This window comes from Dendrobates tinctorius, unplaced genomic scaffold (genome assembly GCF_039654945.1).
Source record: "Dendrobates tinctorius isolate UK_male_01 unplaced genomic scaffold, ASM3965494v1 ptg000018l, whole genome shotgun sequence".
Classification (NCBI taxonomy): Eukaryota; Metazoa; Chordata; class Amphibia; order Anura; family Dendrobatidae; genus Dendrobates; species Dendrobates tinctorius.
In genome coordinates this window covers 10,831,425-10,854,909 of record NW_027361686.1, presented here as the reverse complement: position 1 = coordinate 10,854,909, position 23,485 = coordinate 10,831,425, and the positions used below count along the sequence as shown (strand labels likewise).

General features: G+C 46.3%; 1 protein-coding gene across 2 annotated transcripts in view; it reads right to left on the bottom strand.

Annotated features, from left to right (window-relative positions):
* ABCG4 (ATP binding cassette subfamily G member 4) overlaps window positions 1-23,485 on the bottom strand; it is a 173,419-nt gene that overhangs the window by 79,909 nt on the left and 70,025 nt on the right. The window lies entirely within an intron of this gene.

Genomic DNA, 23,485 nt, shown 5'->3' with positions numbered 1-23,485 from the left:
GGAGGGGAGGTTGGCTCCGGACACAGCTGTCCTCCCTCCTCAGGGCGGCGGATCCCCCATGCACCAGCAGGCGAGGAAGACGGACCAGGCCCCCTGAAAGGCTGTCACCGGAGGTGACAGCGCGCACCAGGCGACGGCTGCGGAGCCCCTCCAGGGACCCTGCGGGCGGCACTACCGCTCCCCACCTCAGTGCCCGTCCCGGCAGGAATCCGCCCAGCCGGCCTGTCAGTGCTCGCAGCAGAGATCCGGGAGCCGCACAGGACCAGGAGGCGAGGGAGGATGTGACGTCGCGGGCGGGAGCCGAAGTATCGCGGGGTGCAGCAGCGTCTGGCCGGCTCCAGGGAGAAGAAGCAGGCCGAGGCATGTCCCTGTCACATTGGGGAGGACTACAGCGGGCGGCGCCAGAAAGCTCAGCGGTGGGTAAAGCGGCAGGTGCCCCAGGTGAAGAGGATCGTCGCGGGGTGCCTGGCAGTCGGAGAGCCAGACGGGGGAGTGCGACGGGCAGGGGGGGCATGGTGAGGACGCCCTGCCTGGCCCCAGTACATCATCCTTTGAAGAGGGATCAGCGGGCGGGAGGGAGCAGCGAGAGGACTCCTTGCCTGGCCTGTTATGAAAGAGTCACCGTAGGAGGCAAAAGCAGAAATACAAGCTAAGTCCAGAAAACCAGAGAAGTTGGCAACTATCAGTTTGCAGACCCCTGAACCTATCAACACAACTAGCAGTAGCCGTGAGGGGTTCCTACGATGCCCTAGACCCCTCGATCACAGCCGGAGAATTACATAGGCCTAAAGAAAGAAAGGGGAAATCTAAACTGCCCCAGAGCAGACCCCAAAGCAGTAGGCAGCCCCCAACATATAATGACGGCGAAGCAAGATGAAAATACTAACACAGATAGAAAGATAGACTTGAGCAAAGACGGGGCCCAAAACTACCTAGATAGGAAAGGACAGGAAGGCTGCTGTCTGCAATCTGCCAAAACCCTATCAAAGACATAAGCCAACAAGCTGATATGAAAAAGGCCCTGAAGCAGCTAGGCTTCAAAAACTAAATCAGCACTCAGATATTTTCAGAAGACAGAGCTAAATGAATTCAGCACACCCCAGCAGGGAATGGCAGAAATCCAGAAAAACAAAGCAAAACAAAGTCAAAGCACCAAAGCAAAAGGCCGAGCAGCAAACTTAGCTTTAGAGGAGCAGGAATTCAGACTGGTCTCCAAGGATCCCACAGAGAAATCACCCGCAGGGCAGAAGGGCGTCGGCAGCCTTATATCCAGTCAGTAACTCCACTCAGCCAGTCATCATCATCAGCCTCAGGTGTTTGATAATCAGGCTCACTACCTTTCTTTACCAGAAGAGGGAGTTCCTCGGGCCTCAGTAATGAAGGGGAAAATGAACTCACAACAGTACCTCCCCCTTGAGGAGGGGTCACCGAACCCTCAACTACGCCACCAGGGCGATCAGGGTGAGCCCGATGAAAGGTACGCACCAATCTTTTGGCATGAATAATCAGAGGCAGAGACCTAGGAATTATCCTCCTGACCATAACCCTTCCACTTAACCAAATACTGGAGTCTCCGTCTAGCCAGACGGGAATCCAGTACTTTCTCTACCTCATATTCCATGTTACCTTCAACCAATACAGGGTCTGGAGGTGCCACCCCCAGAACAACAGGTTCAACAAACCTCTTCAACAAAGATTTATGGAACACATTATGGATTTTAAATGTGACAGGAAGAGCCAAACGAAAAGAGACCGGATTAATAATCTCCACAATCTTGTAAGGTCCAATAAATCTAGGCTTAAACTTAGGAGAAGGCACCTTCATAGCAATATTTTTTGATGATAACCACACCATATCACCAACCTTAAACTGGGGACCAATGGTCCTATGTCGGTTGGAAAACTGCTGGGCCTTTTCCTGGGAGAGAGATAACTTATCCACCACTTGGTCCCAGATCTGGTGCATTCTCTCCACCACAGTGTCAACACCTGGGCAGGCAGAGGGCTCCACCTGCCCTGAAGAAAATCGAGGATGAAACCCAAAGTTACAAAAAAAAGGTGACATCAAAGTGGCAGAACTAGCTCTATTATTTAAAGCAAATTCGGCCAAGGGCAAAAATGAAACCCAATCATCCTGATCAGCAGAAATAAAACATCTCAGATATGACTCCAAGGTCTGGTTTGTTCTCTCTGTCTGCCCATTGGTCTGAGGGTGAAAAGCAGAGGAGAAGGACAACTGAATTCCCAGCCTGGAACAGAAAGTTCTCCAAAATCTAGACACAAACTGGACTCCTCTGTCAGATACAATGTTCTCAGGAATCCCGTGCAAACGAACCACCTGTTGTAAAAACAGGGGCACCAACTCAGAGGAAGACGGCAACTTAGGGAGTGGTACAAGATGAACCATCTTAGAGAACCTATCACAAATCACCCAAATAACAGTCATCCTCTGAGAGACAGGCATATCAGAGATGAAATCCATTGAAATATGGGTCCATGGCCTCTTGGGGACAGGCAAAGGCATCAACAACCCACTAGAGCAAGAACACGATTTAGACCGGGAGCACGTCCCACAGGACTGCACAAAATTCCTGACAGCACGAGACAAGGAGGGCCACCAAAAAAAACCGACTCACCAGATCTCTAGTACCAAAAATACCTGGATGACCAGCCAAAGCAGAGCAATGAACTTCAGACATCACTCTCTTCTTCCACTGGTCAGGAACATACAACTTTCCACTGGGACAACGCTCAGGTTTGTCCTCCTGGAACTCTTCCAGAGCACGTCTCAAATCGGGCGAGATGGCAGAAAGAACTACCCCTTTGGCTAAGATGGTAGCAGGCTTGGTCACCACAGGAGAATCAGCAAAGAAGCTCCTAGAGAGGGCGTCTGCCTTGACATTCTTTGTTCCAGGAAGAAAAGAAACCACAAAATCAAAACGTGTAAAAAACAAGGCCCACCTAGCCTGTCTAGGGTTCAAGCGCTTAGCCGACTCTAGGTAAATCAAATTCTTGTGGTCAGTGAGGACCACGACTTGATGCTTAGCTCCCTCCAACCAATGTCTCCACTCCTCAAATGCCCATTTCATGGCCAACAGTTCCCTATTCCCCACATCATAGTTACGTTCAGATGGAGAGAACTTTCGGGAAAAGAAAGCACAGGGATTCATTTTAGATGTTACAGGATCCTTTTGGGACAAAACAGCTCCTGCACCAATCTCAGAAGCATCCACCTCTACCTGGAATGGAAGTGAGACATCAGGTTGCCGCAAAACCGGGGTGGAGGTGAATCTTCGCTTCAGCTCCTGAAAGGAAGAAACAGCCTCCGGAGACCAATTTAACACATCAGCACCTTTCTTAGTCAAATCAGTCAATGGCTTGGCAATACTAGAAAATTTTGCTATAAATTTCCGATAAAAATTAGCAAAACCCAAAAACTTCTGGAGGGCCTTCAAAGAAGTGGGCTGAACCCAATCGTGAATGGCCTGTACCTTGGCCGGGTCCATTTTAATAGCTGACGGGGACAAAATAAATCCCAAAAAAGAAATCCTCTGTACTCCAAAAAGGCATTTAGATCCTTTGACATACAGGGAATTCTCCCTCAAGATCCGGAACACAGTCCGAATATGTTCCACATGAGAATCCCAATCCTTGGAGAAGATCAAAATATCATCCAGATAGATAATCAAAAATTTATCAACAAAATCTCGGAAAATATCGTTCATGAAGCACTGGAAGACAGAAGGGGCATTAGTGAGCCCAAAAGGCATCACCAGGTACTCAAAATGTCCCTCCGGAGTATTAAACGCCGTCTTCCATTCATCCCCATGCTTAATGCGAATAAGATTATACGCCCCCCTGAGGTCAAGCTTGGTAAACCAGCAAGCACCTTTAACTCTGGAGAATAGATCAGAAATCAGGGGTAACGGATACTGATATTTAACAGTAATTTTGTTGAGGGCACGATAATCAATACAAGGTCTTAATGATCCATCCTTTTTGGCTACAAAAAAAAACCGGCACCTAAGGGTGACGATGATGGTCTAATATGACCCTTCTCCAACGCCTCCTTAATATAGGACCGCATAGCCTCGTGCTCGGGTACAGATAAATTGAAGAGCCGACCCTTGGGAAATTTACACCCCGGGCTCAGTTCAATTGCACAGTCATAACTCCTATGAGGAGGCAGAGACGCAGACTCATTCTCACTAAATACATCATAAAAGTCCGCCAAATAATCAGGAACATCATGCGACTGAGGAGAGGTGGAAAACACCGGAGCCTCACTAAAGGCACACCGACAACCCCAACTCACCACAGACACAGATTTCCAATCCAAAACTGGATTATGAATCTGTAACCAGGGAAACCCCAGAACAATAGTATCATGCAGATTATGCAACACCAAAAATCTGCAATTTTCTTGATGGTCTGGGGCGACCCGCATTACCACCTGGGTCCAAAACTGGGGTTTATTTTTAGCCAAAGGAGTAGCATCAATCCCCCTCAAAGGAATAGGCGTCTGCAGAGGTGTCATCGGAAATCCACAACGTTTAGCAAAATCCAAGTCCATTAGGTTTAGGGCTGCTCCCGAATCCACAAAAGCCTTGGCGGAAAATGTGGACAGGGAGCAGATCAGAGTAATAGCCAGAAGAAACTTAGGTTGAACACCCCCAACAGAAAACGTGTGTGCAAAGCGTTTCTCTCGTTTAGGACAGACAGAAATAATATGCGAGGCATCTCCACAGAAAAAACACAACTTATTACGCCTTCTGAACTCCTGACGCTGCTCTCTGGAAAAAACTCTACCACATTGCATAGGTTCAGACATTTGTTCAACAGGTGGCAACACCTCTCGTGCAGCTTTGCGTTCGCGCAAACGCCGATCAATCTGAATGGCTAATGACATAGAATCGTCAAGACCAGAGGGAACAGGAAATCCCACCATAGTATCTTTTACGGCTTCTGACAACCCCTTCCGAAAGAGAGCAGCCAAGGCATTATCATTCCAGGTAGTAAGTACTGCCCACTTTCGTAATTTTTGACAGTACAATTCTGCAGAATCACGACCCTGGCTCAATGCCAGCAGCGTCTTTTCAGCCTGATCAATGGCATTAGGTTCGTCATACAACAACCCCAAAGCTTGAAAGAATGCGTTCACATTAGTCAGAATAGGATCATCTGGTTTCAAAGAAAACGCCCAATCCTGGGAATCGCCACGCAGCAAAGAGATGACAATTTTAACCTGCTGCGCGGAGCTCCCTGACGAGTTAGGCTTCAAGGCAAAAAATAATTTACAATTATTTTTGAAATTTAAAAATTTAGACCGATCCCCAAAAAATACATCAGGTGTAGGAATCTTAGGTTCAGCAGCATGTGAATGAGCAAGGTAGGCGGAAATTCCCCGCACTTCCGCAGCGAGCTGCTCCACACGATCAGACAATTGCTTTATCTCCATTGAGAGAAAAAAAAAATTCCCCCTACGGCCTCAGAGATATAGAGGAAAAAATATACACACTTTTTTTTTTTTTTTTTGTTTTACAATTCTTTCCTGCTATTGAGTACCCTAGGATCTGCGGTATGGCGGGTGATTCTGTTATGAAAGAGTCACCGTAGGAGGCAAAAGCAGAAATACAAGCTAAGTCCAGAAAGCCAGCGAAGTTGGCAACTATCAGATTGCAGACCCCTGAACCTATCAACACAACTAGCAGTAGCCGTGGGGGGTTCCTACGATGCCCTAGACCCCTCGATCACAGCCGGAGAATTACATAGGCCTAAAGAAAGAAAGGGGAAATCTAAACTGCCCCAGAGCAGACCCCAAAGCAGTAGGCAGCCCCCAACATATAATGACGGTGAAGCAAGATGAAAATACTAAAACAGACAGAAAGATAGACTTGAGCAAAGACGGGGCCCAAAACTACCTAGATAGGAAAGGACAGGAAGGCTGCTGTCTGCAATCTGCCAAAACCCTATCAAAGACATAAGCCAACAAGCTGATATGAAAAAGGCCCTGAAGCAGCTAGGCTTCAAAAACTAAATCAGCACTCAGGTATTTTCAGAAGACAGAGCTAAATGAATTCAGCACACCCCAGCAGGGAATGGCAGAAATCCAGAAAAACAAAGCAAAACAAAGTCAAAGCACCAAAGCAAAAGGCCGAGCAGCAAACTTAGCTTTAGAGGAGCAGGAATTCAGACTGGTCTCCAAGGATCCCACAGAGAAATCACCCGCAGGGCAGAAGGGCGTCGGCAGCCTTATATCCAGTCAGTAACTCCACTCAGCCAGTCATCATCATCAGCCTCAGGTGTTTGATAATCAGGCTCACTACCTTTCTTTACCAGAAGAGGGAGTTCCTTGGGCCTCAGTAATGAAGGGGAAAATGAACTCACAACACTGGCCCCTATGCAGCGCAGAGGTCAGAAATAGCGGCAGGCAGGGGGGTTACTGCGAGGATGCCCTGCCTGGTCCCAGCACATCGTGGGGTACAGAGGTTGCGGCGGGCAGTCAAGAGATGATGCCCGGCAGTCGGCCGGAGGATGGTGCAGGCCGGTCAGGCTGGTCTGGGTCCAGGGACCGTCACAGGTCCTGCTCCGGCGGGAGTTCAAGTGAGCACCGGGTTTCGCGAGCTTGGGTCCCCCCTGGTGACGAGGAGGCCAGTGGCGCAGGCCTTGAGCAGCGAAGTGCCCAGCGAAGTGCCCATCGGGATCACGGAGGACGTCAGGATTCTGGATATCCAGCTGGCGGGGACACAGCACCCGCGCAGCTATGTGAGTATGGCTCTATGTCTTGTGTGTCGCCCGCAGGGGCTGTATTGCAGGATGTTGGGGGTAGGAGGGGAGATGCTAGGGAGCTAGGGGGGCTTAGCGAGACTACCAGGGCTGAGGTGCCCGAGTTGAGGGATATTTTGGACAATATGTCACTATTTTTGAGGAGATTGGAGGGGGGTGTAGTTGGAGAAGCAGCTCCATCCCCAGCGGGGGCATGGTTAGTGGGTCGGGGTTCCGGGATCCATCCAGTAGGTGAGGTGCTGCGCTCAGTCGAAAGCGATGTGGGGTCATCGGCGGGGGTAGATAAGGGTGATAAAAATTAAATTGGACGATAGGGCAAAAGGGGAGGTTTATGTGTGTTTTGAGGGGCCTTTGGGCGCCCATTTAAAAAAAGAAGTAAAAGAAAAGATCTGGCGGGATGAGTACGTGGAGATATTTTCCCTTCTTCCGTTGGAAAAATTTTAACCTGGATAAGGGGAAGAAGGACGATAGTAAAAAGGAAGAGGAGGAAAAGAGGAGGTGGCGACTGATTCCGCAGACTTTTGTGAACTGGATGCAGGCATTTGCTATTTTGGCAAGTGTCATAGCTGAAAAGTCTCCGGACAATTGTTCTGGTTTGTTTTGTTATTTAGATGCTATTGGGGAGGCGCATCATGTTTATGGGGGGCAGGCGTGGCTGCGGTATGACGAGCAGTTTAGACAGAGGAAGGCGGTAAGGCCAGAGATAAAGTGGGATCAGAAGGATATTGGGCTGTGGCTGAAGGTGATGGCTCCGGTGAGGTATAGCCAGTCCTTTCACGGGAGCGGGGGGGCGGTAGTCAGCAAGCAGGTCACGGAAGCGGTGGTCAGGCAACCCAGGGAAGAGAAAAGTCGGGTACTTGCTGGCAATTTAATGATGGGCAATGTAAGTACGGGAACAGTTGCAAGTTCAAGCACGTGTGCTCACACTGCAATGGCAGTTCGCACGGGGCATCTAAATGTTTTAAAAAAGGTAAGGGTAAGCCAAACGTGGGTGCCGGTCAAGGGGGAGAGTCCGGTGAGAGTTCAAGAGATGGCCCCCTTTCTAAATAGGTATCCAGCTCGGGCGGAGGCAAGGGTTATTTGGGACGGTTTTGTTGAGGGCTTCAAGATTCCACCTCCTGGCCATGTGGTTCCTGTCTCATTCAAGAATTTGTGTTCGGCAATGATGCATGCAGAGGTGGTGGACGCGAAGTTTAAAAAAGAAGTGGAATTGGGCAGGATGGCTGGTCCGTTCCCCAAGGCTCCGGTAGCGGGTGTAGTTGTTTCCCCTTTGGGGGTAGTTCCGAAGAAGGAGCCTAACAAGTTTTGTTTGATTCAGCATTTGTCATATCCGAAAGGTTTGTCAGTCAACGACGGTATTGATAGAGAGTTGTGTTCCGTGGAGTATACCTCTTTTGATATGGCTGTGCTTTGAGTGCGTCGGTATGGTTCAGGGGCTTTGCTAGCAAAGACAGACACTGAGTCTGCGTTTCGGTTACTGCCGGTTCATGCAGATAGTATCCTGCTTTTGGGTTGTTTTTGGAATGGGAGTTTCTACCTCGATAGGTGTTTGCCGATGGGTTGTGCGATTTCGTGTTCATTGTTTGAGACGTTTAGTACTTTTTTGGAATGGGTGGTGAGGGATGTTACAGGCATACAATCGATCATTCATTATCTGGATGATTTTCTTTTTATTGGTCCCCCGGACTCACCGTTGTGTAGGAACGCATTGGCAGCCATGTTTTGGGTGGCTGAGCGCTTTGGGGTGCTGTTGGCATCAGAAAAGACTGAAGGCCCTCAGACCGTTATAAGTTTTTTGGGCATCATCATTGATTCAGAAAGGATGGAGTGTCGTTTGCCAGAGGACAAACTGTTGGTGTTGAAGCAGGAGGTGGATAGGGTTGCAAAGTTGCGAAAAGTGACCCTGAAGGAGTTGCAATCTTTATTGGGGAGATTGAACTTTGCCTGTAGGATCATGCCTATGGGTCGCATTTTTTCTCGTCGCCTGGCTGGTGCGACGGCGGGAGTGAAAGCTCCGCACTATTATGTTCGTTTGAATAAGGAGCATAGGGAGGATTTGATGGTTTGGCAGAGTTTTTTGCGGGAGTACAATGGTCGGTCGTTGATGCAGGAGGAGACTTTGAGCAATTTTGATTTTGAGATTTATACAGATGCAGCGGGCGGCTCTGGTTACGGCGCCTACTGCAAAGGAAGGTGGAGCGTTGGGCGGTGGCCTCCGTCGTGGAAGTTGTTGGGTTTTACAAAAAATTTGGCGTTGTTGGAACTGTTTCCTATAGTGGTAGCTGTTTTCGTGTGGGGTCCCATGTTTGCGAATCAGAAAGTGCGTTTTCATTGCGACAACGCAAGTGTAGTGGCGGTGATTAACAGTTTGACTGCCTCTTCTCCCCCTGTGATCAGGTTGGTTAGGGTTTTGGTGCTTCGTTGTTTGGAGTTGAATGCAGGGATTTCCGCAGTGCATGTGCCCGGTGTTACGAATTCAATAGCAGACTCTTTGTCTCGTTTTCAGTGGGGGCGTTTTCGAGAGCTGGCCCCAGGAGCGGATGCCACAGGCGTGGAATGCCCTTCTCATCTGTGGAAGGTGATTATGGACGAGCGGGACGACTGATTGGGGAATTGTTATCACATCAGACATGGTCGGCCTACGAATCTTTGTGGCGAATATGGCAGAGTTGGATGGTGGAATGGGGTGGGGTTAGTAGCGAGGAGGATAGGGTGTTAGCGGTATTGTTCTTAATTGGGAGGGCGGCCGACAGCGGTTGGTCTGCTGCTAAGGTCAACAAGTTTGTAGCGGGTTTGGCTTTTGGTTTTAAATTACAGGGAATGACAGATGTGACCAAAGCTTTCTTAATAAGACAGGCTTTGAGGGGGTTTCGCAGGGGTAAAAAGGTGTGCGATAAGAGAAGGCCTATTTCGTTTAGTATGTTGGAAAGTTTAGGAAGAGTCCTGGAGGGTATTTGTACGTCTGGATTCGAATTGGCGCTTTTTAGGTTGGCTTTGTCTTTGGCCTTTTTTGGAGCAATGCGCATTGGTGAGGTGGTGTCAGGCAGCAAGGTTTCAGCCGGTGGGGTGTTAGCTGAGGACGTGGATTTTTGGGCGGGGGGCATTGTTTTCTGGATTCGGCGTTCAAAAACTGATCAATTGGGTAGGGGCAGACGAGTGGTTTTGGGCCGAGTCGGAGGGGCAGTCATGTGTCCATACAGTTGTTTAAAATCATATTGGGACGTGTGGGCAGGTAGGGCGGGTCCTCTGTTGTGCCATGCGGATGGCACCTATTTGTCTCGTTTCCAGTTTATTGCGGTTTTGAAGAAGGGATTGTTAGAATTGGGCCTTCCCCTGGACAGGTATGGGTCCCATTCTTTTAGGATTGGGGCTGCAACTGAAGCGGACAGTCTGGGCCTGGGGGCGGAGGTGATCAAGGGCATTGGGAGATGGCAGTCGGATCGCTATTTACTTTATGTTCGGCGTTAATTGTGTTGGTTATATGTCCAGGACTGTGTTTTTTCCATAATCTGTTATGTTTTTTCAGGTGGCGCCCCCTTTCTTGCCTGGATATTTGGACACTCGTATGTGTATTGGGGTGCGCTACGGGCTGATGCAAGGCCAGATGGGAGGCAATTGGGCTTTAGGAGGGAGCAGGTTCTGGTCCGTTGGTTGGGTTTCCGTGGGTTGGTGTGGAGCAGGGTGCTACCGGAATTGGCTAAGTCCGCACGTCTGGACAGAACCCCCGATGTTATTGTAATACACACGGGGGGTAACGATTTAGGGGTCAGGCCAGTGAGGGAACTAATAAGGGACATACGTGCTGATTTTTTAAGACTGTGGACATCTTTCCCGAATGTGGTGACTGTATGGTCGGATGTGGTTCCTAGGAAGAGGTGGAGACAAGTGAGGTCTTTAAAGGGGATTAACCGGGCTAGGGTAAAACTGAATCGGGCAGTGTCGGGGTTTGTGTCTAGAAATGGGGGAATTAGCGTTAGGCACTTTGAATTGGAGGCAGGCGTCGGTAATTTTTGGCTGGCCGATGGAGTCCATTTAAATTCTATTGGTGTGGATTTCTGGGCATTGGCAATCCAGGAGGGGATTGAGAGGGCCTTGGTGGTTTTGGGGCACTCACGAGCCTGAGGTGGTCAGGGCTGTTCGTGGTTGGCGGGGGGTGGGGTTCTTGGAGTTGGCGGTGATTGGTCGGGGAAGGAGTTGGAAGTAATATTCCCGACAATTTAAATGGGTATGGGGGATCTGACTTTTGGTGATGGGCTCTGGACTGGGTTGTTACCTCGGAAGCTCTGGTGGTTAGTCTCCCGGAACGGGAGTTACGGTGCCCTCGAGCTGGGCTGGACGGCTGAGGATAACATGGTGGTAGATTTTGAGGTTTTATGGACAGATCTTTTAACTCCAAGAACCCTCCCCTCATATTATTTGCATTAAGATTAATATTTTGATGTTTATTGTTAATGTTGTTGTTCATTAATAAAATCGGCCGCTGTGGCCAAAATTATCCAAAGAATTAAAAAGTTGTAGTGTGCGCTATTTTAGGAGTGGGGGGGAATATTGGGAGCTGGGTAGGTATTAATATAAAGGAAAAACTGTAGTAGCCATATGCGGTCATGTATTTCTTACTGCAGTCTGCACTGAGTCATCTGCCTGCTTTCACATATTGCATAAATAATAATATATTTCTATAGCTCCAATATATTCTGCCGCACATTACAAACCAGAGGGGACATGTACAAACTACCATATATGATACATATCATAATAATATATTATTCAACAATTCAAACCAGAGAAGTGAGTGCCCTGCTCGTAGCTTGCAATCTATGAGGAAATAGAAATAGAATGGACACAAAAAGGTAAAAAGTGTATGGTCCAGCCATAGATATAATAAATAAAAAGGGGTAGTCAAAGCTGCATGAACCCATGTATACGTATACATTCAAAGTGCTACTGAGTGCATAAAAAATGTGGCAACCAATGATTGAAAGGACCAGATTCTAAGGAAAAGTTAGATTAGTGAGGTGATAAGCTTGTCTAAATAAATATAGTTTTAGTGAATGTTTAAAACTGGATTCTAAGAATTAACCTGATTGGGGAGGTGCTGTCTCGCACAGTGTAGGAAAGACTAAGTGCAACACTAAGGGAAGAGGGGAATGGAGCCCAACACTAGGGATGGGGGGAGTGGAGACCCCTAGGCAGATCTAAAGTCACCCTTTCTGCCCTAAACATCTCTATATAGGTTTTGCACCTGTCGCCGAGCAGGAACTTACAGTAATTCCTGCCTTATCCTTGCAATAAGCCCTTCTTAGGGAATGACAGGTGAGCACTAGTCAATTCCCCCAGGTGGGATAGACGAATAAGGGAAACACTTATCTTGAGTAGACTCTGAGATGTAACACAGACGTCCACCCGAAACACCAGAGGAAGATAGCCGACTGCTATAGCTCCAAGTCTCAACAGGGGGAAATGGGAATATCACCAAGAACTCCCAGCAGCAGGCTGGGAGTCTATAAACACCCAGGTCCAGGTGTGTCAATTAGAGCCGGAGAAAGGTTGCCACTGGGTCAAAGAGTCAGAAGGGTTAAGAAGGTGTCTGCAAGGCCTAATGCAGAGACCTGCAGCTAGATCTAGTGCGTCTGTCTGCAGCTTCTGACATACCCATGAAAGGTGCATTCCAGAAGACTGACACAGCAAGAGAGAAGTCTTGTTGGACACCGGAGGTATTTTGCTATTTATTCTAAGGAGCCAATTGACTGCTGGTTGGGGAAGCATGCACACTATTGAGGTATTTTCTATGGTGCTGTTCCAATTCATATATATATTTATATATATATATATATATATATATATATATATATATATATATAATTAAGGCAGCAAAAAAAGGAAAAAAGAGAAAACCGTTTATGGTGAAAATATGAAAATAGAGCTATTAATTAGCCCAAAAAGGTGACGTTCCGGTCCAAACAGCAGACCTTTCGAGGTAAGCCTCTAAAAATTGTTAATGCGGGCATTATGAACATCCTTAAAAAAATTTTTTAGCGAGGGTAACATGATCACACTGTTGATGTGGCGGTGGAGGAGGAAGAGGACAACACAAAAAAGACAAAATCCTGAAGCGTATAGCCATGTTTGGGTAGAAAGGGGTGCAGAAAAACAAAGAAAAAAACACTGCATTTGAGTTTAAGTTCCACTGCTCTCATCCGGAGGTGTACAGAAGCCTGGCCTAATCCAGCCCTTGTTCATTTTGCCTGTCAGCATTTCGAGTTGACTTGCAAATGCACCTATCAGTTATAATACCCCTGGCAGCAAACACCCACTCTGACAAAACACTAGCGGCAGGACAGGACCTCCAAGGTGTAGAGAGACAGTTCATGCCACATGTCTAGCTTGGATACTCAATAGTTTTAAGGCACAGAGGAATCATAGAGAACACTGGTATGGTCAGCAAGGCACTCTTTCAGCATCTTCCAAAACTTTTCCCTCCTTGTCAGAGTACCCCGTGCATCAGGGCCTGGGCAATTGGAGAGCCTGATAAAACTGTCTCAGACCTTTGAGAGTGTTTCCCTGCTTCTGCTGCATCTGGTTTGTGTCTCCCTAGTCTCCACTCCTTGGTTGTCCAAGGAACTGTGACCTCTGCCTCCAGCTTTGTCAGATGGGAATTTTTTTTTTACATTTCTTCAACTAGGGCTTTCTGGTACTGCAACATTTTATTAGACCTCTCAATCATGGTAAAAAGAGATGTAAAGTTCTCCTTGTAGGGTGGGTCTAGAAGGGTGACCAACCAGTAATTAGTGTTGACCAAAATGCGAACAACACGATGGTCATGGACAAGACAGCGTAACAAACTCAGCTATGTATGCCAGACTGCCAATAGCCAAGACTTCCCTGTCCCCAGCAAGAGGACAACTGTCCATATTGTGCTCTTTGTCATTCTCCTCTCCCTCCCTCTCCTCCTTGTGTTCAGGCCATCCATGCTGAATATATGGGATGAAGGACATGTGGTACTACCATCTATAGCACAGGCAACCAGCTCTTGTTCCTCCTCATTATGACCTAATCCGCATTGAGAAGATGAGATGAGGCTGTGCTGAGTAACATCACCCAGTATAGTTTCTTGCTCCATCTCAACTTGCTCCGCCTGCAAAGCCTCCTCTATAATTGTGAATGGCTAGTGTTTCAGTAGCACTTGTCCACATGTCTGTATTTAAGTGGACTTTCCCAGTAAGTGCATTGGTCAGGGCACGGCATGATGTTATGGGACACGTGCTTGTGTAAGGCGAGGAGGGCACACTGGGAGAAATAGTGGCGGATGGGGACCGAGTACCGAGGGATGGTAGCTGCCATGAGGTTGCGGAAAGGTTCTGTCTCCACAAGCCTAAACGGCAACATTTCCAGGGAAAGCAGTCTGGAAATGTGGCTGTTTAGTATTGTGGCCTGTGGGTGGCTGTGTATGTACACAAATAATGGAGGAGGGACAACTGAACACTGCACTGGGACAAGGACATGGTTGCTGATAATGGTTGCAAATGTACAACGACAAGCAGGGTGGGAGGCATCTTCGCCTACATCATGGACAGGGGATTGGCGTGCAAGTAGAAAAGGGGAAGATGCAGTGGTGTCACCCTCAGACACGGTTTATGGACCTGGAGTTTGTCCCAATTAGTTGGCTACTTTATTTGGATGTGCCGGAGCATGCTGGTGGTGATCAGACTGGTAATTGTGCTGCCCCTGCTCATGCTGGCATGGCAAATGTTGCAAATGGACTTTTTGGGGTTAACTGCACTGTCTTTAAAAAAGCACCAGACTCGAGTACACCTAACCCTTGGCTTGGCAACTTTACCCGTGTTGCTGCTCTGGGGAACAGTTGCCCTCCTTGTGTCTCTGGCCACTCCTTCCTGTTGTGGTGCTGCATGTCATATTCCCAGGTTGAGTCAGTGACTTCATCGTCCACCACCTTGTCTTCCTCTTTCGCACCCGGTCCTCCTCCTGCATCTTCCCCTTTTCTATGTGCACGCCAATCCCCTGTCCATGATGTAGACGAAGATGCCTACCACCCTGCACCTGTCGTTGCACATTTGCAACCACTGTCAGCAACCAGGTCCACTGACACATGGTTTTATTTGCATGGGTTTTTTTCCCTTGAGCGTGTTTTTTATTCCTTTTCTCCTTTGGTTTTGGATCCAGTTGCATGGCTGGCAGACCAGCTATGCTGTCTGCCTCTGGAGATAAATGACCTCCACTATCAAATTCGGCAGCAGCAACAGCGGCTGCAAGTCGCTGATGTTGGGGTTTTTTCAGGTAGACCGATCCAGCAGGAACCCAATGTTGCCCTCCCGGACAGGTTTTCCAGAAGTAGAGACAAGTTCTTTGTGTTTAAGGAAGCTTGCAAACTGTATTTTAAACTTTATCCTCACTCCTCTGGAAATGAGAAGCAACGAGTCGGTATTCTGATCTCTCTGCTGCAAGGAGATCCTCAGTCCTAGACTTTCTCTTTGCTGCAGGATTCGGTTTGTCTCCAGTCATGATTGAGTCTTCTTTGCTGAGTTCAGGATGCGTCGCCTTCAGCAGAGGAATCGGTCAGTGGAGACGTATAGCTCCGAATTCCACAGATGAGCAACTGATACAATATGGAATGACCCGGATCTCAGAAGTCAATTTCTTCAGGCCTTACTGAAAGGTTGAAGGATGGTTTGGCAGTGTATAAAACTCCTGAGTCCTTGGAGGCCGCTATGTCGCTGGATATACGTGTTGATAGACACTTTTGGGATAGATGGTAAGACCACCTTCTCCGGAGTCTCTTTTTCGGGGTACCCTTTGCCAGGTGAGCAGTTTGGTGGTGAACCAGTTCTGGGGAAGGTGGAGGAACCCATGCAGTTAGGGGGTGCCTCTGCATTGAACATTTCCTCAGAGATTCGCAAAAACAAGGGAGCGTGTTTTTTGTGGCAAAAAGGAACATTTTATTGGGGCCTGTCCTTTAATACCTAACTAAAAAGAGACTCATTTAACTCTTGGTAGTGTGGAGTTGAATAAGCAAGGGGTGCATTTTCTGTCAACCTGCAGTTCCCGGTTTGTCCTGACAGCAGAGGTGGTGCTGGAGAGCAAAACTGAGGAAATTTCTGTGTTTTTTGACAGTGGAGCAGGAGTCAGCATGATTGGTGCTGAGTTTGCTAGAACTCATCGGTTGGCTTGCTGTGCTTTAGTTAAACCCATTCCCATCTTCGCCATCGACTCAGCGCCACTTTCACAAAAAGCTCTGACTCAGATTGTACATTATGTAAGACTGAGGGTGGGGTCGATTCATTGTGAGATAATTCCTCAGGGTCCGTCCCCGGATAAATGGTGTCCCTGTGCTTTGGCAGTTCTAAGGAATTGTCTTCGGCTGAGAGAAATTATAATGTGGGCAATAGGGACCTTTTGTCGATTAAATTGGCATTTGAAGAATAGCGACATTGGTTGGAGGGGGCTGTCCATCCCATTATTGTTATTACTGTGCATAAGAACCTCCCATGTCTTCAATCGGCTAATTATCTCAAACCTACGCAAGCTAGATGGTTCCTGTTTTTTACTAGGTTCAATTTTTTTTGACACTTTCCGTCTAGGGGGTCAAAAATGTCAAGGCTGATGCTTTGTCCCTGAACTTCTGTGGTGGTGGTGGTGACCACCATACCCTGCCCCCATTTTACAGAAGGGGGTAGTCATTTTGGCATTGTACCCCGAGCTGGAGGGTGAGGTGTTGGAGGCCCGGGGGATCCCCAGTTCCTGCCCTTCAGGAAGGCTATTTGTACCATCTATTCTGTGCCGCAAAGTAATTAAGGAACATCACAACTCTGTGCTTGCTGGTCATCCAGGTGGTAAGGCAACTGCTGACCTCATTGTTTTTAGTGGCCAGCATTGCATCGGGATGTGGTTGAACATGTACCTGCTTGTAGTATCTGTGCGTGTTCTAAGGTATCGCATACCCATCTGTCTGGTACTCTTTTTCCGCTGCCTATTCCTAGCAGGCCATGGATGCACTTGTCCATGGATTTTATTACTGACCTACCGGCATCTGCAGGCAAGACTATGGTTTTCGGTGGCTGAAGATAGGTTCAGTAAGATGTTTCATTTCATCACATTACTTGCTCAGGTATTTATAAATGAGATTGTGAAGCTTCACGGGGTTCCCTCCAATGAGGTCTCAGATCAGGGGACCCAATTTTTTTCCAAGTTCTGGAGGGTGTTCTGTTCTCGACTGGGGGTGCAGCTGTCCTTTTCCTCTGCCTTCCATCCCCAATCGAAGGGACAGACCTAATGCCCTAATCAGAATTTGGAGACTTCCCTCAGGTGTTTTGTTTCTGAGAATCATGAGGATTGGGCATTCTACCTACCACTGGCAGAATTTGCTATTAATATTCGTCAGGAGTCTACCAGCAGGTAGGTCTACTGTTCTTTGATTTGATACTTTTAGCGGGGGAGGGGCTTTGGGAGTTCCTGAGGAGGAATGTTTTGCTTCATCGCTCTCTTTGGCGTGGCGGGGGGTTCTGAGTAATTTGAAGATCATGGGAGACTGATGCAAATGTATGGCTGACAGAAAACGCTTGCAAGGTCCGGACCAGAATATGAATGACTTTGTGTGGTTGTCTATCAGGAATATCAAGTTGAGGGTTCATTCCTGGAAGTTGGGTCCTAGATTTATTGGCCCCTATAAAATAACCACCATCATTAACCCAACAGTGCATTGTCTTGAGCTACACTAGGCCCTTAAGATCCCCAATGTCTTTTACAGCACAAGAAATATGTGGAACCTTGAGTCCTCACCCCTACCGCCGCTGATAATGATGGTTGATAGTAATCAAGAGTTTCAGATTTCGAGGATTGTAGATTCTCGCCTCCAACTTCGTTCCCTACAATACTTGGAAGGGTTATGGCCCAGAGGAAAGGATGTGGGTTTCTGTTCATTACACACCTCTTATCCTGAGAAACCTGGTCTGTGTGTCTGGAGACCACTTGTAAAATGGGGGCATTGAGGGGTATTGTCAGGGGTGTGTCAGATGCTACAGACAGTCGCTCTATGTCTGGCTGCAGAAGGTCTCTGCGTTTGGCATTGCAGATGCCTTCTTAATCCTTCTGACTTTTGGAACCAATGGCAATTTCCCTTGCATATTTGTATTTCCCAGGGAGCAATGCACCTAGGATTTCACTGTGATTGAGCGCCTTTGCCGGCTGCTGCAGTGTTTTCTTTGACTGGTCTCCCTGAGGTCAGTGATTATTTCGTGATGTTGGTCTACTAGGCATTGCTCCCACCTAGCCAGAATCCTACTCCACACTGATGATGGGCAATACCCCGAAACAGCTGTCTGTGGATGGATACCTGACCTTGGTATTTCCCTTGTCATATCTGTAAACTCGCAAAGAGGTGGATATTGACTTAAAGGGCCACTTAATATGGTGGTAGTGGTGTTTTCCGAAAGGAGCCACCCCTTGGATGGGTCCTTCCCTGGAGGAAGATCTGGCTAGTCCCATGTTTGAGACTCTTAAATGAGGCTCCACGGACTTTATTTGCATATTTGTATTTCCCAGGGAGCAATGCACCTAGGATTTCACTGTGATTGAGCGCCTTTGCCGGCTGCCGCAGTGTTTTCTTTGACTGGTCTCCCTGAGGTCAGCGATTGTTTCGTGATGTTGGTCTTCCCTATTCAGGGCCTAGCTCTAGGGATATACAGGGCTTAGGTTCCTGCTCAGTTATTGGTGTAAACCCAATACAGGGACAGTAAGACAGGCAGGGCGCTATTAGGGGCCTCCACTCCCCCTTTCCCTAACATTTGGGCTTCCTTCCCCTCGTGTTGCACTTAATCTTCCCACACTGTGCGTGACAAGCTGCCTAGCACTCTGACAAAAAGGGTGGAAGACCACAAAGCATGAAAAGGTTATAAGAAGATAGCAAAGTGTTTTCAAGTTGTCTTTTCTTTAGTTTGAAATGTAATTAAGAAATAACAGTTAACAGGAACAGTGAAGGTCAAGATAAGGTCTCGAAGACTAAGCAAAATATCAGTGACACCTTCTTGTAGGATTGCTAGTAATGCAAAATAGAACTTGCGCTTGACTGCAAAGACCCTCAGAAAGATTTAGCAGACTCTGGAGTTGTGGTACATTGTTCATTGAAACACCTGCACAAATATGGCCTTCACGGAAGAATCATCAGAAGAAAACGTCTCCTGTGTCCTCACCATAAATTCAGTGTCAGAAGTATGCAAAAGACCATCTACACAAGAATGATACATTATGGAAAGTGTGGAGAAAAAGGGCACAGAATTTACGGAAAAGAACATCTCGCCAACCATGAAGCATGGGGGTGGATCAATCATGCTTTTGGGTTTTGTTGCAGTCAATGGCAAAGGGAACATTTCACAAGTGGAGGGAAGAATGAATTCAATGAAATTTCAACAAATTCTTGATGCAAATATAACATTATCTGTTAAAAAGCTGAAGGTGAAAAGATGCCTTCTATAAATGGATAATGGTTCTAAACACAAGTCAAAACCCACAATAGACTACCTCAAATGCGCAAGCTGAAGGTTTTACAATGGCCCTCACAGTCCCCTGATCTGATCATCATTGAAAATCTGTGGCTAGACTTCAAAAAAGCATTGCATGCAAGACGACCCAAGAATCCCACAGAACTAGACGAATTTTCCAAGGAAGAATGGATGAAAATATCTTAAACAAAAAGCGTTCACAAGCTGTGATACTTGTAAAATGGGGTGCTACTAAGTACTAACCGTTAAGACAACAAAGGAACATCCAAATACATAGGGCACTTCAATCAGAATTAACACAATACTCCCATATACTCAAATCACAAATAAAATCAATTAAAAACAATGAAACACAATAAAACCAACCCATGATGCCTGATACCCCCCACTTAAAAAGATACATCCTTACAAAAAAGCTGAATAACCTGTGGTTTCATTGAGGCCTGAGGGACTAATCGTTCCCAAACGGTAAATCCAGCGACATTCTAACTGTGCTAGAATTCTACCCACATCACTTCCACGTGAACCCAGATATTTACCTATACTCCACATATTGATACGGTTATTTTGTCACATCCAATAATGCTCATTGGCGAGTGTGATGTTTAGAGTCCTTTTGTATTTTGGCTATACGTATAGGGTATTTATTTCTGGCTCTTTACCCTGTGGTGTCCATAATAAAAGTATATGTTTTTGTAGCATATCCATATTTTCTTTATTGGCACCCACTATATGTAGTATTATGCAAATTTTCTTTTTTTTCTGATTGATTGTATCCATTATATACTATTCTTGTTGGTAATTTTGTCCGCTTGGTGTCCCTTGGACAGTATTCTGCATTTTATTAATTTTTTTTACTCTATTTTAAATCATTTATTAATAAAGTATATTGATTTTATATGTTAGGATCTCTTCTTATTCCCTATAGTATTTGAGTATATGGGATTATTGTGTTAATTTAGTACTAACCGTGCAGGTTGCCCAGACTTTTGCATCGGCCAATTTTCCTTTTCGTAATTTTTTAAATGTAAAAGATGAATATATATTGCCTATAATACAAAGAAAGTGTGTGATCTTTATTTTTAGCCCTTTTAGAGATCATTTCATCTTCAACTTGCTTAACTATTCATAAGAACAGCAATTTGGACTAGGGATTCACAAACTTTTATATGCTACTCTCTTAACCCCAGCGAGTCTAGCAGCAGACAGCAGCAGGTCCCAGGCAGACGAATGCGGAGATGTCATTGTGCCAGGTCTCATGTCATCGGGTTGCTCCGCTCTGGACCTGCAGTTCTCCTTCCATTCAGCCCTTTTTTCATCCATTTCAACATTTTCACTGCCCCTCAGATCTCCTTGTAGGGTCTGCAGGAAAAATGCTCGGATTTCCTATTGAATCCCATTATACTCGTTACTCAAAACGAGCATCTGAGCATTAGGAATTGCTCGGCTCGAGTAACACGCAACCCTAATAATGATCTTAAAAACACGTCAAAATCCACAGTAGACTACCTTAACAAGGTGCAAGCTGAGGGTTTTACAAAGGTCATCACAGTGCCTTGGTCTGAACATCATTGAAAATCTGTGGCAAGACCTCAAAATAGCAGAGCCTGCAAGACGACCCAGGAATCTCACAGAGCTATAAGAATTTTCTAACGAAGAATGGATGAAAATCTGTCAAACAAATTGAAGGACTCTTGGCTCGCTACAAAAAACGTTTACAAACTATGATACTTGCAAAAGGGGGTGCTGCTAGGTAATAACCGTTCAAGGTGCCCAAACTTTTTCATTGGCTCATTTTTCTTTTGGTAATTTTTATAATGTAAACAATATAATTTTTTTTGCCTAAAATACAAAGAAAATATGTAATCCTTAACTTTAGCCCTTTTAGAGATCATTTGATCTTCAACTTGCTTAACTGTTCACAGCTGTCTGTTTAGCCTTTGCTTTGAATTTTTTTAGGTGGACCCTACGTCATTGTTTTCTGGGGTCCCTCGTAAATTCAGCAGGAAAGGCTAAGCTGTGAGCTGTTAATAATAGCCTGAGAACCTTTTGGGATATTACCCTTTTACAAGATTATTATTATTATCATCAGCCCCCCAGATGTGGGCTTTCCCTCTGCAGGTTATGAAAATTACGCAGGAGGTCACGCCATTTTTTTTATTCAATTCTTTATTTTACACAAAAGGGACACAGGTGCTGATAAATAAAACTTCCATCATTGTGGCCTGGTCAAGTTGATCTCAGGGAGACTAGGCAACAATGATGAGAGCTGATTTCAGCAGCCGATGCCTGGGAACAGCGCAAACTGTACTGCTTCTTCCCAGGCGCCAGTACTGTCTTCTGTGTGTCATCAGTGTGCACTTGTGCAGCACACATTTTGTCCATGCTGCTGACTAAAAACTGACGTCTGTAGGTTTTTCACACGAAGACACGGTCTGTGTGAAAAACCTGACATATGTGCACCGCCATTGAATACAGTGGATATGCGTGTCCATATTTGCGTCCCTTAAACGGACCACATACGGACACATGAAATGGACGCGTGAAGGGGACCTAACAGAGGAAGCTTTTCCTCTGCAACAGGGGAGAAATGCAGAGGTCCTGAAACAGGCAAGATCCAAGGATCGAGCCAGCTTCAGAACAGGGTTTGCAAGCTCCAAATCAAAAAGTTAATTAGTGGCACACGCTCCTTGTTAGTTACATGTCCCTTTTGAGTCCGCAGGGTGGCTGGTAACCTAAGAAAGGAGCGGTAGTCTATAGAATAAAAACTCCCTCAGTTCTTGAGAATGGAGTGGATTTTTAATAAGAGACAAATTGAAAAGTTCCTTATTTTTACGAGCACCTTGCAATTTTAAGAAAGTGAGACAAACAAGAATGGTAGCCCTCCCCCGAATATAAATGTAGGGGGGTCTTATAGGAACACAGACCCTATTTTAATTATTCTGTCATCTTACTTCACAAGCACCTGCACAGTTGTGCTCGCCCCCCACAAGGGGCTTGAGCGAGAGCTGCCTTGAAGACATGGACCAGGAGCCGATACATTCCAGAAGGGGTGAGACTCTCCAGGTGCCATTGTCTGTTTCACACCTTGATCTTTAGTTAGAAAGCTTTTGGCTGAGGCTTTAGGCGATTGATTACTGCTGCTTTTCCTATAGCCAATCAGCGTCAGTTAGATCTTAGGCCTGTTTCACATTTAAGTTGTTTGACGTCAGTCAAAATTCGCCATTTTTAGAAAAAAACGGATCCGCCATTTTTTTGGCGGATCCGCTTTTTTTCACATAGACTTGCATTAACTGCAGATTTTGTTGGTTGATCATCCGTTTTTTGACGGACCCGTCATAGTTGTGGCGTCCGCTGTCTGGAGTGGACGGACAATGAAATGTTTTTTTGTCTGCGTTAAAATAGCGGATAGCAACAGATCCGTCGCTGTCCGCCATGTGTTATAATGGATGCCTATGGGCGACGGATCCATTGCAAACCGTTAATTGACAGAATCCGCCGACGGATTCCGCTTTTTTATACTGAGCATACCCGGAAGAATTTCCTTTCATGAAACTTAACCCCAAAACCCGTTCTGGCAGCAAAAAAAATCTCCCTCCCTATCTATCTCTCTCTCCTTTTTCTGACCTCGATTCCTTTAAATTTCAGGCACTCAGCGGCTGCAGCGGATCCGTCCAAGAAATGGATCAGGTAGCATCCATTTGTAGCAAAACGGAAAGGAATCCGTTTTTCCACACTTTGGCGGTATGCAACTGACGTCAAACAACTGAAGTGTGAAACAGCCCTTAGCATCACACCTACAAGTGCAAACTCTTGAGTACCTCAGACTCTGTTGAAGGAAACTCTGACATGCGAACTATCCCCCCCTTGGGATTCCGTCGGAGCGACTCCATCAAGGAGCTTATTTGGAGTAAAAACTATGTTGATCTGTTCTCATTATTGTCAATTCAGAGGGAACAGCATAGTAAATTTGAAAAGAAAGATGACAAGTTTATGACAGATGATAAAAAGCAAGGGGCATTGAAATCTTTTAGCAACTGTCTCCAAGCATTTTCTATTTATTCTGCTGTTCTCAGTGAAAAATTTCCTAACTTATGCAGTTGGCTTTTTCAACATATTGACATAATTCTTGAGGCTTATCGTAACTTTGGTGAAATGGCCTGGCTTAGTTACGATGAGGCATTTAG